Raw genomic sequence first — 18,093 nt, forward strand, 5'->3', positions numbered from 1 at the left:
GTTTTTTGTATCATTTATTAAACTATACATAAAGCTGATTTATTCAGCATTGTTTTTCCATATCTGCCCTGTTTGGCCTTGTTTAGCTTCAGGCAGTCTGACTCTGCAACATATTGTTGCAGATCCTCAGCATAACTGCCGCGAGTGCCTCCAGGTGGGGGCCAAGGACACTTGGGCCTAGTGCGAGGGAGCTTCATCGACACTCGTGGTCTTCCATCCCCTTGAGTTACCTAGTGGCCATGCCCCAGTGTCCCCAACAACTCCCTCCTTTGAGAACACTCAACAGCCTTGGCTCTGAGTTTTCTCACTTGGGCTACTTATTTCTTTACAATAGGACTTTGTATAAGCACTTTGTGATAGCCCTGAAGAGAATGACTTTTTAACTTTTGCAAAAGGGCTCTGATGCATGATACTGCACAGCATAATACCATTAATACAAGCAATACAGGAAAGAGAAGTTTCAATAACAGGCTAAATAAACCACCAAGCTGTCACCTTCAGCCCCCAACTAAAACCCCTCCAATGCATTATTAAGGATCTACAACCTATCCTGAAGGATGACCCAACACTCTCACAAATCTTGGGAGACAGGCCAGTCCTTGCCTACAGACAGCCCCCCAACCTGAAGCAAATACTCACCAGCAACCACATACCACACAACAGAACCACTAACCCAGGAACCTATCCTTGCAACAAAGCCCGTTGCCAACTGTGCCCACATATCTATTCAGGGGACACCATCACAGGGCCTAATAACATCAGCCACATTATCAGATGCTCGTTCACCTGCACATCCACCAATGTGATATATGCCATCGTGTGCCAGCAATGCCCCTCTGCCATGTACATTGGTCAAACTGGACAGTCTTTACGTAAAAGAATAAATGGACACAAATCAGATGTCAAGAATTATAACATTCATAAACCAGTCCGAGAACACTTCAATCTCTCTGGTCACGCGATTACAGACATGAAAGCTGCGATATTACAACAGAAAAACTTCAAAACTAGACTCCAGCGAGAAACTGTTGAATTGGAATTCATTTGCAAATTGGATACTATTAACTTAGGTTACCTTGTATAATGACTTAGCCACTCCCAGTCTCTATTCAAGCCTATTTCCCCTTGTTTTTTCCTACCCCCCTCCCCCAACGTTCTTGTTAAACCCTGGATTTGTGCTGGAGATGGCCCACCTTGATTATCATACACATTGTAAGGAGAGTGATCACTTTAGATAAGCTATTACCAGCAGGAGAGTGGGGTGGAGGGAGAGAAAACCTTTTGTAGTGGTAAACACCCATTTTTTCATGGTTTGTGTGTATACAAAGATCTTCTGTACTTTCCACAGTATGCATCCGATGAAGTGAGCTGTAGCTCACAAAAGCTTATGCTCAAATAAATTGGTTAGTCTCTAAGGTGCCACAAGTCCTCCTTTTCTTTTTGCGAATACAGACTAACATGGCTGTTACTCTGAAACCTTTTAAATCCTGCATTACTTCATAGGCCTTTGCCCAATTATTATGTCGGACAGCCGAGTGACGGAGTCCATGCAAAAGCAACTCCTTATAGGAGGTAAGGCAGGTCATATCCCCATGATCATTTGGATCCCACCTGGGGTCTGCTCGGGGGATTTGTGCGTCTGAGTCAGGGACATTAATACGATCCCGTTCGTACTGTTTCTGCACCTCCTCCCTTGCTTTGGACACAACCTGTTGTCTTTCAGCCTCAGACAATAGGGTTCGCAGGAGGACGTTACAATCATTCCAGTCCGGCTTGTGACTACTGAGGCACCCCTCAAAGACTGATATAAACCTGCTTGGGTTGGTAGAAAACTCTCCTGCCTGTGCTTTGAAAGCAGCCAAATCCACAGGATTAAAGGGCACATGAGTATAAACCTGCATAGTTGTGGCCGGACGCCTGTCCGATCCAGACCGGGCGACTTTAGTTTTGGTGATTTAAGGGGTATAGGCCAACCATTGGGGACTTACAAGGTGTGGGTGTAGGGGCCGAAGGGGACACCGGCTCTGCCATTACAGTGGGGGTGGGGGTCTGGGGACTAACATTAGCTGCTACCGAACCAGTCGGAGTCAGATTACAGCGCTGTAAAATATCTGGTTGAGTATCTAAAGTCAGAAACAAATGCGCATGCATATGTTCATTCCATTTCCTTGTTCTCTGACAGAACAGGAGTAACTGAAGGATCGTGTTGTAATTAATTGACCCTCCTGGTGGCCACCACTCCTGGTCCTCTAGTTGATATTGAGGCCAGTCAACTGTACAGTATCGTTTTAATTGGCTCTTCGTCATCGGATCCGCACCAAATACCTTCCAGTTTGCTAGAATGCACTCTAGGGGTGTACACCGTGCCCTAATCCCCGAGCTCTGTCCCTGTCCCATACCTACAGGGTAACTCTGGGCATCCCCAGTTTCCAACAGAGCATACAATCCGGATTTCAAAAGGTTCCTACCTTATCCAAGGGACCGGTTCCTCACCGTCGCCCGCAGCTGCTCCTCCCCTGTGTCCAAGGGACCGGTTCCTCACCGTCGCCCACAGCTGCTTCTCCACTATATGAGTGCGTTGCACCTTTGTGCCCTCTGGGGTCGATCAAATCGCGTCTCCTCCGAGGCCCCCGATGAACTCACCGGTGCACGCTGGGCGTCGGTTCTCGCCGCAATCCTCGACCTCCAGGAGGGGTCCGGGCAAAGCTAAATAGCAGCCTCGTCGCCCACCCAGGGACGCCAAAAGCTGTTGCCGGCACCCAGTGCCGAGAGGCAAAACAACAGCAGGGGTTCGCTACCCGGTGTGCGTCACCCAATAATCACAACAGGGTGGAGAAACAGAAAAGTTTATTTGCAGCTGCAAACAAGGTACAGGGAGATTAGAATCTCAAATCCTGCACACAGAGCAGGAAGTTACACAGGCTTTTATACATCCTTTCTTCAGCATACTTATCCAATAGCAAGCTGCTCTAAGTATCCATATAGCCAGCCAATCCAGTTACCAGCTAGTTCCCTTGTTTTTTGTATCATTTATTAAACTATACATAAAGCTGATTTATTCAGCATTGTTTTTCCATATCTGCCCTGTTTGGCCTTGTTTAGCTTCAGGCAGTCTGACTCTGCAACATATTGTTGCAGATCCTCAGCATAACTGCTGCGAGTGCCTCCAGGCAGGGGGGCCAAGGACACTTGGGCCTAGTACGCATAGCTGCTGCAAGTGCCTCCAGGCGGGGGGGGGGGAGGAAGGAAGGACACTTGGGCCTAGTGCGAGGGGGCTTCATCGACTCTAGTGGTCTTCCATCCCCTCGAGTTACCTAGTGGCCATGCCCCAGTGTCCCCAGCAACTGCAGATGCTGATCTGGAGAATTTCTTATCTAGAACCCAGAGGGAAGGTAGGCAGGGATCATGAGACCCCTTCAGACCTTCTGAAGTGGGTGTACTTTAGAAAGGAGAGGGAGAAAGAAAGGTAGGGAGAGTATGAGCTTTTTTGATGGGGCTGAGGGAGGAGATGGGGCAGGGGAAAGATTTGTCTTAAGACATATCTATATGTCCTCGTTGACCTAAGAGTCCACTTGGACCATCAACAGAGGTCTTGAATGCTGGCTCAAACTACCCACTCTACTGCCCTCAATGCACTATGTGTTACTGCCTTGTCTAACTGAAATCCTGCTGTAGTCCGATATTACAGTAGTTATACCGGGGGTAAATGTAGCTGTTGCTAGAGCGAATCAAAATGGATCTCACCCTACACCAGGAACAGTGAATATTGAGGGAGCTGGGGGAGAGGATTTTGTGGTTTAGAATGAGTGGACGTGCAGTGCCACCAGTTACTTCTGAAATTCTGGATACAAGCTTGGAGTTTGCCCATGTGAACACAGATATTACAATATCGCTCAACAGAGGCCCCTTTCCAAGTTCATCAGCCATTCCCAGCATGCCACGTTTATACATCAAGTTGTCACTAAATCCTGCTTATCTTTGTAAGGGTCACCTAGAGAAATTGTATCCACAGAACATGCCAGCTTGTAAGTACCCTGGTCTAAACAGCGACAATGGGAAATGTCAACAGCTTTGGGATATTCGAGATGTACTGATTTAACAACACTTCTAAGGTATTAAATCATAAAATGTACAGAAATTTTAGTGATTGCTAAGTCTGAGGCATACAGACATAATTGCTCTCTCATAAAGAGCTTGTTCTTCCTTTTGAGCTGAAATGTGTTTTGGTTTTAAAAGATTATTGTTCTGGAAATCCAAAACAATAGATCTGTAGACCAAAAAATTCCTTCCATTAGAATACACAGTAAATCAAGCGCTGTTCTTTATTGAAATAAAAATTCTCTTTAATCCATTCAAGTAAAAAGAGGATTTTAATACCACGTTTATTCCTTTTGATTACCTGAATTCTGGCCTAACACTACAGCATCCTTTAATAGGGTCAGATGACCTGCATTTATATTACCTAGGGCAGTGATCCTGTCAGATTTTATAAGCAAAGTCAGGTCAGTCTTGTTTCCATAGTTGGATGGGAACCTGTGGAACTCCTTGCCAGAGGATGTTGTGAAGGCCAAGACTATAACAAGGTTAAAAAAAGAACTAAATAAATACATGGAGGATAGGTCCATCAATGGCTATTAGCCAGGATGGGTATTCATGGTGTCTCTAGCCTCTGTTTGCCAGAAGCTGGGAATGGGTGACAAGGAATGGATGACTTGATGATTACCTGTTTTGTTCATTCCCTCTGGGGCACCTGGCATTGGCCACTGTCGGAAGACAGGATACTGGGCTAGATGGCCCTTTCGTCTGACCCAGTATGGTCGTTTTTATGGGAGACCTCCAAGAAATACTTGGGTGCTGCAAAAAGTAGCAATGCTGATGACTGTAGGTGCATTTATTCTCTCTGATCAATCCTGAATCCATGCCCCAGCTTTGTGTTAGCACTTTCAGCAGCACGGTCCCCTCTCTCTTTTGGATTCGATTTAACCAAAGTCCTGACTACTTGGGATCATTAAAGATCTTGTGATATCTTTTGCAAAAATAGGGGTATTATCTGGTGTGACAGGGTTAGGCCAGCTGGCTAAAAGAGCATGGTCGAAGGTAGATACATTAGTTCCAGGTTAAGCAGGTCCCTTTTCCCTGCGTAAGATAACAGGGACTATTTCAGAACACTCAGTAACTTTCTAGAACTAATTAAGGCAGGCAGGCTAATTAGGAACCTGTATCCAATTGGGAAGCTGCTAGAATTAATTAAGGCTAATCAAGACACCTGGTTTAAAAAGGCTGTCACTCCAGTTAGTGAGGTGTGCGCATAAGGAGCTGGGAGTGAGAGGATATGCTGCTGGAGGACTGAGGAGTACAAGCGTTAACAGACATCAGAAGGAAGGTCCTGTGGTGAGGACAAAGATGGTGTTGGGAGGAGGCCATGGGGAAGTAGCCCAGGGAGTTGTAGCTGTTGCACAGCTGTTCCAGGAGGCACTCTAGACAGCTGCAGTCCACAGGGCCCTAGGCTGGAACCCGGGGTAGAGGTGGGCCTAGGTTCCCCCCAAACCTCCCAACTCCAGACCCAACACAGGAGGTTCCCCCACAGGGGAAGGTCTCTGAGCTGTTCCCTGACCCACATGATGGATCAGCAGAAACTGCGGGGATTGTTCTTACTCTTTTTTTCCCATGTTGGCCAGTGATGAGGTTATCTGAGTGAACAGCAGATTTGAGCCATGAAAGTGGCCAAAATGAGGGCTACTGTGAATCTCTGAGGTGAGCAAAATCCGCCAATAAGTGCAGGACCCACCAAGGTAGAGGAGGAACTTTATCACACTGGTCAAATTTCAACTCTGGTAATTACTGCCACACTGTCTGGAGTGGCTCACAACCATCAGTGCCTATCTCAGGGCAGACTGTCAAAAGCAGGGCAGACACCCTATACTGGTAGTATGATCTATAATTAGATTTCATCAAGCCAGTAACAAATGTGAATTCCTAAAGTACTGCAATAGTCTTATACTGGTGTCACAGACCGTCCCCTTTGCATGACAGTGTATCTTGCCACCCAGGCAACATAGACTATGTTATAAATGGTCACTTACCACCAAAAATCACAAATATTCCAGGTTACTCCCAGTCTCAGGAGACCAGTCACTCAACTCAGGCTGAACTGCATCCTCGATCGCACACCAAAGAAAATGCAGTGCTATAGTAAACTAAGTAAAGGTTTATTAGTGAAGAAAAAGAAATGAGTTATTGAGAAGCGGTAAAATATAGGTATAAACGAGTCAGAATCTAGAATTCCAAATGGTAGCAGAGTTGTAGGAATCTGCCAGTTTCCCAAAAGTTTCTCAGGGCTACCCAGAATAACTCTGGGGATCTCTGTCTTTTTGTTCAGTTATTCCACCATCTTAGAATCCAAACAGTGCAGAGATTAATGATTTTTCTTTCTAGCCATATTTATATTCATTCTCTTAGAACAATCTGACAGGGTCACCACTCACGTGGGCTCGCTCTTTGATTGGTGGAGAGAGGAATGCATTTAGAGTCTTTGATCTCTGATCATCACACACAGTGACCACTTGCCTTCAAATTTGCAAGAATTAGCACTTTCCTGCTAAAGTTCTTCATTTGCATTACACGAGGCTTCTTTAAAAAGTATAAGTTAAATCCTATTGAGGAAACTAGAAAGGAGCATAAACTCTGGCAAGTGAAGTGTAGAAGTATAGTTAGGAAGGCCAAAAGAGAATCTGAAGAACAGCTAGCCAAAGACTCAAAAAGTAACAGCAAAAAAAATGTGTAAGTACATCAGAAGCAGGAAGCCTGCTAAACAACCAGTGGGGCCATTGGACAATTGAGATGCTAAAGGAGCATAACAGGAATAAAAAGCCATTGCGGAGAAACTAAATGAATTCTTTGCAGCGGTCTTCACGGCTGAGGATGTGAGGGAGATTCCCAAACCTGAGATATTCTTTTTAGGTGACAAATCTGAGGAACTGTCCCAGATTGAAGTGTCATTAGAGGAGGTTTGGGAGCAAATTGATAAATTAAACAGTAATAAGCCACCAGGACCAGATGGTACTTTCACCCAAGAGTTCTGAAGGAACTCAAATGTGAAATTGCAGAACTACAAACTGTGGCATGTAACCTATCATTTAAATCAGTTTCTGTACCAGATGAGTGGAGGATAGCTAATGTGATGCCAATTTTAAAAAAAAAAAAGGCTTCAGAGGCAATTACAGGCCAGTTAGCCTAACTTCAATACCAGGCAACTTGGTTGAAACTATAGTAAAGAACAGAACTATCAGACACATAGATGAACAGCATTTGTTGGGGAAGAGTACACATGGTTTTTGTAAAGGTAAATCATGCCTCACTAATCTACTAGAATTCTCTGATGGGGTGAACAAGCATGCGGACGCGGGTGATCCAGTGGATATAGTGCACTTAGATTTTCAGAAAGTCTTTGACAAGGTCCCTCACCAAAGGCTCTTAAACAAAGTAAGCAGTCATGGGGTAAGAGGGAAGGTCCTCTCATCGATTGGTAACTGGTTAAAAAATAGGAAACAAAGGGTAGGAATAAATGGTCATTTTTCAGAATGGAGAGAGGTTAATAGTGGTGCCTCCTAGGAGTCTGTACTGGGACCAGTCCTGTTCAACATATTCATAAATGATCTGGAAAAAGGGATAAACAGTGAGGTGGCAAAATTTGCAGATGATACAAAACTATTCAAGATAGTGAAGTTCAAAGAATTTCTTCTCTCAACGCACAGTCAATGTGTGGAACTCTTTGCCAGAGGATGTTTTGAAGGCCAAGATTATAACAGGGTTCAAAAAAGAACTAGATAAGTTCATGAGGAAGGTCCATCAATGGCTATTAGACAGGATGGGCAGGGATGCAAAACCATGCTCTGAAGTGTCCCTGGCCTCTGTTTGCCAGAAGCTGGGAATGGGCGAGAGGGAATGGATCGCTTGATGATTCCCTATTCTGTTCATTCCCTCTGAAGCACCTGGCCACTGTTGGAAGACAGGATACTGAGCTAGATGGACCATTGGTCTGACCTAATATGGCCGTTCTTATGTTCAATGTGGTGACATCATGAAACAGATAGAATTTAATATAAAAATCAGTAACACAGGAGCTGCTGGGCTGACTGTGTGATTTGTTTGCATTCAATAAAAACCTCTATTTTAAAAAAGAAATTAAATGAAGCTGCTGCCAATTTTCTGGCCTGCCACAATGGCATTACGCAGAATCGCAGGGGCCTTTGGCACAGAAGTTAAGTACAGACAAGTGGAGGATATGCAAGGTCTTTAACATTTAGAACAAACCCATCCCAACAAATGACCAAATAAGCAGCCATCTGGGCCATCAACTACAGACTAACTCACCCACTCTAAAAACTAACCGCTCCCCCCTCTCAGTATTGCTCAGTCATCCTCCCCAGTGCTTGATAAATGAATCACAAAGTTGGGCTTTTTGGACCAGGAAGAGTAAGTTCCAGAGTAAATGGCCCTCACAAACAGCCTTGTCCTTGCCTTGTAAACCAAGGGGTTCCCCCTTCAGCACCTCTGCTCACCACAGCTGCAGTAATATCATAGGTGGGGAGAAGGAAGTTCTTGGGTTAGCTAGGTCTCAGACCACTAACTGCTTCATAGGTCAATGCCCACACCTTAAACTCTATCCTGAATTTAATCAACAGCCAGTGCGGGTTACAGCACACTGGTATGGTATATGCCCATCTAGATATTTCGGCTTCACAAGCGAGCACCAGTGTTGTGCCCTAGAAAGTTTGCTCACATAGCTATATGAGCAAATCCTCCTTGTGGAGACGCAGCTTAACTTTTACTGGCAAAAAAAAGTTCTTTTGTCAGCCTGGGGTATACCGGTTCGCCTAACAAAATAAGCTGTATCAGTAAAAGCACTTTTTAATGATATAAGCTGTTTGTCAGTAGGGCTTTTGCTGGCATAGTTCTGTCAGTTAGGGGGTGTGGTTTCTTTCTTCCGCACTCTTCATGGATATAGCTATGTTGGCAAAATGTTCAAGTGTAGACCAGGCCTAAGTTACTGACTGGTTCTAAGGGGTAGCCTCAAGTAAAGCATGTTGCAGCAATCCAGTCTCTAATGACAAGGGTATGGACAATAGTAGAGAGGGCTGCATCTCAAAGAAAGAGCCTCACCTTGCCCAAACACTGCCAGAAAAAGCAGTTCTGGCCACTGGTGCTCTCTGAGCCTCCAAAAGCAGCTGAGGAGCTAACCAGGCCCCAAACTGAGGGCTTGTCTACATTACCCGCTGGATCGAAGGGCAGCGATCAATCCAGCAGGGGTCGATTTATCGCATCTAGTCTAGATGCGATAAATCGACTGCCGAACACTCTCCTGTCGACTCCGGTACTCCACCAGGGCTAGAGGCGCAGGCAGAGTCAAAAGAGAGTGTCCACCATCAACTTACTGCAGTGAAGACACCGCGGTAAGTAGATCTAAGTACGTCGACTTCAGCTACGTTATTCACGTAGCTGAAGTTGCGTAATTTAGATCGATTTCTCCCCCCCCCCCCGGCGTGTAGACCAGGCCTGAGACACATGACAGACAAATGGCACAAATTCAATCCTCAGTGCTGTCTGGATTGCTCTCTGGCATGCATCACTTTGAGCTGATCGGACTCGTGTCTAGAGGCAGGCATGTGTGATGTCATCTGGCCAGCACTTCTAGTTTACTGGGCTTACGTCAAACAAAGCCATGGCCTTCGTGAGCTCATTGGCTCAGTGGCTCCTAGCATGAAATGCTAGGACTGACTGATTCAGGACATGTACCTTCATGTACTGATGAGAGAGAGAGAAAACATTTTGTGACATTGTTACTGACCTCTCCGGCTTGCTGAGCTTATTTCCAGGCATGGGCCTCTGAGCTCACATCAGTTAGGGCCTCTAGCTTACTGGTTTGAAACCAAAGGCACCAGTCTTTGAAGTTACTTGTCCAGGGTGTAGAACACGCTTACCCTCCTCCAGGGCTGACCTCCAGTTTGAGGTCCAGGCTCTGTATGTGCATTCATGCTACAGGGCCTTGGCCACTGAAGGCTGGTGTTAGCAGAAGTTAGGGAGGGCTGATAAGAACTTGTATGCTCCTGGTTCGTAGGTATGTACAGTAACTCCTCACTTACCATCGTCCCAGTTAACATTGTTTCATTGCTTCGTCGCTGATCTGTTAGAGAACATGCTCATTTAAAGTTGCAAAATGTTCCCTTCTAATGTTGTTTGGCAGCCGCCTGCTTTGTCCACCGTTTGCAGGAAGAGCAGCCTGTTGGAGCTAGCTGGTGGGGGATTGGAACCAGGGTGGGCCAGCAGCCCCCTATCAGCTCCCCTAAGTTCCCTGTGCAGCAGCCACCCAGCAGACTATCCGTTGCTGGGCAGTTCAGGTGTCTCTCCCCCTACTGCCATGTGCTGCTCTTGCCCTCTGCCTTGGAGCTGCTCCCAGGAGCCTCCTGCTTGCTGTGCAGGGGGTGGAGGGGAAGAGGGGGGCTGATGTCAGGGTGTCCCCCTCCCCCCGCTCCCTGTACCCCATCTCCACAGAGCAGGGGGATGGACAGACACGACAGGGCTCAGGACTGAGAGAGTTTTCTGGCAGCAGCTGTTGTTTCAACTTACTGATCTACTTTAAAAGACAGTGTACTTAGAGTGCCATCAGCACACTTAAAGGGGCAATGCGCAACACACTCTCTCTCTCTCTCTCTCTCTCTGTGTCTTTGTGTCTGACACACACATGCACCCCCCAGTACTTTGGAAAGTGGAGGGAGTGGTGCGCTCCAGTAGGACAGTGTGGGTTCATCATCACGTTCAGTTTCCACAGGGAATGTTTGCAGCCACTGCTATGCATCTATTGTGTCTCCTCCCTCCATTCATGCTGCCTTAGTAAGAGCCTTTCCAGAAGAAGGGCAAGGGCTACAAACGTCATCAGAGCCAGCAGCCCTCTACCTCGGCACAGGCAGGCTCTTCCCGCTCCCAGCAGGGGTTGAAGCAGGCATTTTGAGGGTCCACCCAAGGGTGACATTCCAGCCACTGTCCTGGATCCTGCCCTCCTCCGGTTCTCTAACCGCCTTTCTTTATTCCTCCCAGCCTGGGCATCTATAACTTTGCTGACATCAGATGCCTCAGACCTTGGCTGGGGAGCACACCTTGGCACGATGCGGACGCAAGGTATGTATATAAATGTCAGAACTCAGGGCGGTTTGCCTAGCCTGCACGGTTTTCCTCCCATAGTTATCCAACCGAGTGGTTTGAGTGCTGAGGGACAACATGGCCTCGATGTTTTACATCAACCTGTTCTGTAACTGCTGTTCTTCGAGATTTGTTGCTCATGTCCATTCCAGCAAGAAGGAACTGACGGTGGAGGGAGCCAGTGGCGCCCCTTATATCACGCCATGCGGGCGCCACACTAGAGGGCGCCAGAGCCAGTCCCCTACGGATACCACTGAGGGAAAAACTTCCAGCACCGGTACATGTGGCGAGCACACACTCCTAGCATGGAATGGACATGAGCAACATCCCGAAGAACACCAGTTAGGAAACAGATAACTGTCTTTCTTTTGTCTTTCATCATCTGCTAAGATGTAGGCTTTTTGGGACAGGAACTGTTTTTTTTTAAATTTTTCTAATTACATGAGGGTACAGCACCTACCACAATTAAGGGCTAATGCCTAATTGGAACTTCTAAGTGCAACTAAACTAAATAATAATAAACCAACTGGCCAAAAAAACCCAACACTTTTCTGAGGAAAATTTGAAAAAGCTCAAGAAAAGCAAATAGTTTCCATCAAAAATATTGTTTCGTGAAAACCCAATTTTCTGTCCAAAAAATTTTTTTGATGGAAATTTTTCTACTAGCCCAACATGTGCAGGTGTACAAGCCAACCAGTACAATGTTTGGAGGAAGGAAAAGGAGTCATCTTGCAGCAGCTGCAGCCCTTTGACCGCTCTGTGCAAGGTAGAATGGGGCTGGGTGGAAAAAACAAACCTGCAAATGTGACAGTACGGCTCAGCAAGAGGAGCCCAGCTGATCTGAAGCCTCCGCTTTACCCAGTGTTCCCTGCAGCTATCTGTCCTCCAAACTCTCAGCATCGGGCAGGACAAGAAACCAGAACCCCCCGTCATGCTCCTGTATTAGATACAGACAGACTACAGAGCTTACTTCTGAGCAAGATACACATCAGATTTGTACATCAAAAGATCCTTTCATGCACTGCCAAGGATGGATGAGGGTAGCTTAAATAAGTTATTTTACACCTAGTGCCATCTAGTGGATGAACGGTATAATACAGGTTTCAGAGTAACAGCCGTGTTAGTCTGTATTTGCAAAAAGAAAAGGATGCATCCGATGAAGTGAGCTGTAGCTCACGAAAGCTTATGCTCAAATAAATTGGTTAGTCTCTAAGGTGCCACAAGTACTCCTTTTCTTTTTGCGAGTATAATACAGGTTAACATTTTATTACACCCATCAAGTCACAAAAATTGGAACTAGCAGGAGGAGAGGAGAGCCAACCTGGACAGAGGAGAGGAGGAGCTCTCAGATGCCACTATCCAGGGGGAAAAGCTAGACTGCCTAGCTCACCCATTGGGTCTCCCAAGCACCAGAAGTCCAGGGTTTGAGTAACACAGGGCCTGCTCTGCTCCAGAAAGCAATCTTCCTGGCTTTTCAGGGAACATTGTACGGTGAGTTACTGTCCATGCTACACTTCATGTTGGGAAAGGGCTGAGGGGTGAGGCTAAGACCTGGTGGGTGGGTGTGAGCGTACATATCTGGGGTGAGGCTCACCTGGAGCTGGCGAGGTGGGTCAGCACCACCCCCTACTCAAACAATGGTCCAGTCTGCAACACTTAAACTATTCACTGTAAAGGTACCTCTCATCCACCAGTCCTGTGGGGCTCCAATTTGGGGGAAAGAGTATATATGCCTGACCACCAGATAATTTCCCTGATCCAGTTAAGTCCTGGATATAAGTTCAGCGTCACTGCATATATGGGCAGACTGTTTCCTGAAGCTGTGATTTATTTATCCTGGATAGGAAGGACTTCGAGGTTTTTCTTTCATGACCGTGCTTATGTCGTTTGGACTCATGGCTGGGTTTTGAACCCCTTGTTTCCAGATGCATGCATTATTAATGAATGGGCAGGAGATGCTACACTAGCTGACCCAGTGAGCTAAAGATATTCCTGCCTTGAAACCCTGGTGCATTTGGCCTCCAGTGGGTGTGGATCTTTCCTTTTTGGGAGAGCAACCACTGCAGGTCTTACTCTTCTCCTGGCTATGTGGTCCTCTCCCATCCTTGTTTTCAGCTCATTCTCTGGTGCCTGCAGGTTTATATCATTCATCTTCCACTTTCTCCCGGCTTTAAGTAGATAGACATCATTGATGAGCCTTTTTCCACCTACTGCAGATGGGGCTCTGCTGTGGAAGAGGATGGTGTAGAAAAGTGGGTAGCAACATTTGGTAAAATAGGACTCAGCAGGACATCTCCTTACAAACAGTAACTCCTGGGCCTTAGATCTACACTGGGGACATGCCTCAATTCCTGCCACTGGAGTGGATGCATCAGTGCAGACCCTTAATTTAGTCCGGGTAAACCATTAAACTGTGATTTGCACTAGTGCAGCTAATCTTAGTTCCAAGTAGCGGTTAGTTTCTTCACTGCCTTTACTTGTGTGCAATAAGGGTTTGCACTGGTGGCTGGACTCAGGACAAATGCCAAATCCCTAGTTCTCCTCACTCATTTCCTTACTTTCTAGCACTCCCTCTTAGATGAAGCCCATCTGTTTCCCAAAGAGCAGGACCCAGTCCTGAGACAGAGGCCGCATTTGATATTAAATTGAGCCAGCTCAGAAGGAGAAACTCTCTCTCCTTTCTAAATAAATGAGGTGGTCTGAACCAAAAACCCAGATCTGTCCAGGCCTGAAGTTTGGATCCAAATCTGAAATGTGCAGCTGGGACTAACAGCAAATGGACAAGGAGAAGTTAATGTAGCCATCTAAGTTTGCTGGACTTTACCTTTCAGGTACATTAGGTGGCGTTCCCCTTCCAAGAGAGAGACCACTTATTTCTCAGCCCTGCTGATGCTTCCTCAGTGACCCTTGAAAAGCTGGGGTCTGTTTTTTACAAGCAGTTTGTCCATTTATTGCTTTTTGCTCCGTACTGACCATAGAGTGTGTGAACGTTTTCTCCCCATGTATCAATCAGACTGGCAGGAAGCTAGAGGGAATGATTCCAACGAGCAGAATGACTTCCAGAGGAAAGAGGGGAATATTCTGACTCTTGACACAGGAGCACTTGTTGACTCAAATTCTACACCACCTACCACTTTGAAGGGATATTTTTCCCATCTGCATGTTCCAGTTCTGTCCACACCTGCCACTGAATTCTGCTGTTTCTATTAGTCAAATCATTTCCACCAACTGCACCCAGGGTTCCTTGGCTTTTATTACAAAGATTCTTGTCATAGAAGCTTCTTTAGTGTCAAACAGGATCCAATAGACAGAGGAGGAGAGGTGCAGGGAATGGAGGAAACGGGAAGAGGCAGAGAACTTCTCTGAATGGAACAAAGCCTACAAATAGAACAGGCCCTCACTTTCAAGCCTTGCTAATCAGTTAAAGAACAGCATGTTTAGACTAAAGGATCTGAGCAAGTCCATACCTGTACACTGCTTCTCCAGCACAGACTATGTGCAGGCCTTCATTGAATCACAAGATCAGACCAGAGACTATCTTTAGAATAATATTTGTTCTAGCAAATATTTGTTCTAGCAGTTATTGACAGAAGAGTAATGCTCTGCTCTTCCAAAAAAAGTGTAACAAAGGTACGTGGGATGTATTCATTCTAGAAACACATACTTCTGGGTAAGAAACATATTAGTCAGGACTGCTCCTTTGAGGGTAGGAATTACAGCAGCCAAGCTGGCATCTCTGCACCCTTTGGAGCTATGGTTAACAGTTAAAAGGTACTCAATAATAATCCCTAGCTCTCTTATCACTTTTCATCCAGAGCTTTCAAAACACCTTACAAAAGAGATCAAGTGTCAGGCAAGTGACAGAGTTAGGAATAGGATACAGGTCAATCAAATCCTAGTCATAATGTCTTCTCCTCTGGTCACAATAAAGTAATTAGTAGTAGTATTTTATTATTTGTATTGCCAGAGTACCTAAGAGCCCTAGGTATGGACCAGCGCCCATTGTGCTAGGCACTGTACAAACACAGGACAAAAAGATGGTCCCTGCCCTTAAAGAGCTTACCGTCTAAGTAAACTATCATTTCCACCGCACATCCTGGACTGGCATGAAGAACTTTCCAAGCCTGGGCTGCTGTTGGAATGGACATAGCTGGAGTGGCTTTCCCCTTGAGACTCCTTAGGGAGAAATTATAAATCAGTCGAAGATCCCCACTCCTATGGTACGTGTCTCCCTTCATTCTTTTTACTCGATGGCAAAACCCCAACCCAGTGCTTTTTAAAAGATTACTAGATGTTCAAAAAGCCAAATGTTTTTATAGAGGTAGCATGCAGCAGGGATGTGGTGACTGTGTAGCAGCCTCTTAACACTGGACTCTGTCCTGCTCGTCACTTTTCACCTTGAAATCATAGGGCAAAACTCCTCCCCTGTTCTGTGCAGAATCAAGTCCTAAGCTAGAGCAGAAGGATGGTCTAGTGGTTACGACACTGGGGCAGGGAACACAGGAGATTTGCATTTAATTCCTTGTTCTGCCACAGAAACTCCCCGTGTGACCTTGGACAAGTCATTTGGGGCTGGATTTTCAAGAGTTCAGCTGTCATTTAGGCACCCAAATAAGTGGCCCAAGAGAACAGCACTGTTTCAGTCCTGAGCTGTTTTGAATATTTGGCTCTAAGTGTCAACATGGGATCTGCTTGATGTTGACCGCTTGAAAATCTGCCCTTAATTTCTGTGTTTCATCTGTAAAATGGGGACAACGCTTCCTGTCTCTCACGATTTGTCTCTTGTCTGTTTAGACTGTAAGCACTGGGAAGGGTGCCCTCTCCTTGTGCCATGTGCAATATGTTCTTATAATGAGGCCTAGGTCATGGCTGGGGCCAGTCAACTCTACTTGAATATTTATGTAAGCAGTGTCAGGATGAGCTCCACCCTGACATCTGGTGGTGAGGTGTGGCAAGTTGTGGAAAAGAACTTCAGGGGCCGATCTCATTTGCATAGGCACACCCATCACGCCTAGAATGAGACCATAGCTGCCCAAATGGTCACTTTGGCTGCTGTGGGATCCCCAGTGTCTCTGTTATTGGGGCAGGAAGAATAAATTGTTATTACTCTGATTATGGGAACTGTGCTTGGAACTGTACGTGGCCTTTTGTTATGATGGAGGGATTCACCATCAACTAAGTAGCACTCGCTAGGCAAGGGTCATGGGTTCCAAAACTGTGTGAATGGAGAGAGGCTGGGACAAGTATTAATACTTGGTGGTATGGGCCCCTTGGTGAGGGCCTTACATGCTAATTGCACTTCCTCCTCTCTCCACTGTGGAATATCAGAGCTAATTTTGATTTCATTAGAAGTCTAGTTATAGGCTGCTGAGCTCATTTTGGGCTGACAGTGCACCAGCACTGGGGCTCCCCCTACTACAAGCTGAATTCACCTAAGAGCTGAAATCACTGAGTGTTGTGTTAAGTAGTGGGGGAGCCTGAAGCTATATTGTGGAGCAGTTGGTGGGCTGGCTGGAGTGCCTTGCGGACCGGCTGGTGGAGCAGTTTGTGGATGGCAGGAGCTGCTTGTGGGCCGTGGAGCTGAGCGAAGGAGTTCGTGGGGCGGCTGGCGGAGCAGAGCGCAGCTGAGCGAAGGAGTTCGTGGGGCGGCTGGCGGAGCGGAGCGCTGCTATGGAGCTATGGGGCGGTCAGCTTCAGATCATGTAAGGTGCCTCTTACCCCCGTCCCATTTCCACCCAGGTTGGGAGGTAAAGCTCCGCAGATAAACTTTCGAACTCTGGGGCTGCCCTGACCAGGGACAGAGACTTTTGGGGCATTGGACTTTTGGGACTTTGGGTGATTTGGGGTTGCTGGACTCAAGAACCAAAGGGAAAAGGGCATGCCCCAATTTGCTTGGGGTGGGTTTTTTTTTTGCTCATGGGTTGTGTTATGAATCCTGTTGGTGGTGTTTCCCAAACATAATGCCACATTGTTTCTCTCTGTTATTAAAAGGCTTTTGCTACACTCAGACTATGTGCTTGCGAGAGGGGAAGTATTGCCTCTTGGAGGCGCCCAGCGGGGGTGGTATATATTTGTCCCAGGTCATTGGGTGGGGGCTCGAGCCGGTTTGCATTGTGTTATTGGAATGGATCCCCTAGATATTGAACTCGGCCCTTGTTGCTGCCAACTCTGACGGGCAGAAGGGTTACATTTTTGGGGGCTCGTCCGGGATCGCCTGGGTCAGTACCCCTCGCAAGCACCTGTTGAGTGATCCACTACATTGGGAAACAATTTATATTTTTTTTGTTTGTGCTTATATTTTGAGGAAATTACTGTTTGTATAATGGCTAATATGTCAGGTTTGTTGGGCCCTGGCTCAGCAGCTTCTAGCTCAGAGGCTGCAGCCTCGGCTGATGATTGGACAAAAGCTCTGGGGCAAACACTGGAAAAGGTTGTGCTGCCCCATGCTGAGTCAGACTCTTGTCGTAAGTTAAGATTATTTGCTGGGGAGGAGGAGTTTGAACCCTGGTTAGAGCATACCACTGAAATGCTGCAAGAGTGGGCCGTACCAGATGCAGAAAAGCGAAGATGCCTTATAGAGAGCCTTGGCGGCCCAGCATTAGATGTGATTCGCACCCTGAAGCTCATTGACCCTGGGGTCAGTGTGAAGGACTGCCTAGAGGCCCTTGAACACAACTTTGGGAGCGTAGAGGGCCCTGAAGACAGCTACTGTAAGTTCCTTAATTCCCGACAACAAAAGGGCGAGAAGGCTTCAGCCTACATACAGAGACTGGAGAGACTGCTTCAGAGAGCTGTCATGAGGGGAGCAGTGACTGCTGAGCAGATGGATCAGACCAGACTGGCTCAAATTGTAAGAGGAACTCAGTATCAGAACCCGATTCTACTTCATCTCCAGCT

General features: G+C 46.5%; 1 long non-coding RNA gene across 3 annotated transcripts in view; it reads right to left on the bottom strand.

The window, feature by feature from the left end:
• Positions 1–18,093, bottom strand: part of LOC311522030 — a 69,767-nt gene that overhangs the window by 10,038 nt on the left and 41,636 nt on the right. For 2 of the 3 annotated variants that reach the window (XR_014712028.1, XR_014712029.1), the window contains exon 2: positions 15,260–15,372. The exons of the other annotated variant lie outside the window; for it this stretch is intronic. This is a non-coding gene — a long non-coding RNA (uncharacterized lncRNA). The remainder of the gene's footprint in view (positions 1–15,259; positions 15,373–18,093) is intronic. 3 annotated transcript variants of the gene reach the window in all.

The sequence above is a fragment of the Lepidochelys olivacea genome (genome assembly GCF_965140295.1).
Source record: "Lepidochelys olivacea isolate rLepOli2 genome assembly, chromosome: 6".
Taxonomy (NCBI): Eukaryota; Metazoa; Chordata; order Testudines; family Cheloniidae; genus Lepidochelys; species Lepidochelys olivacea.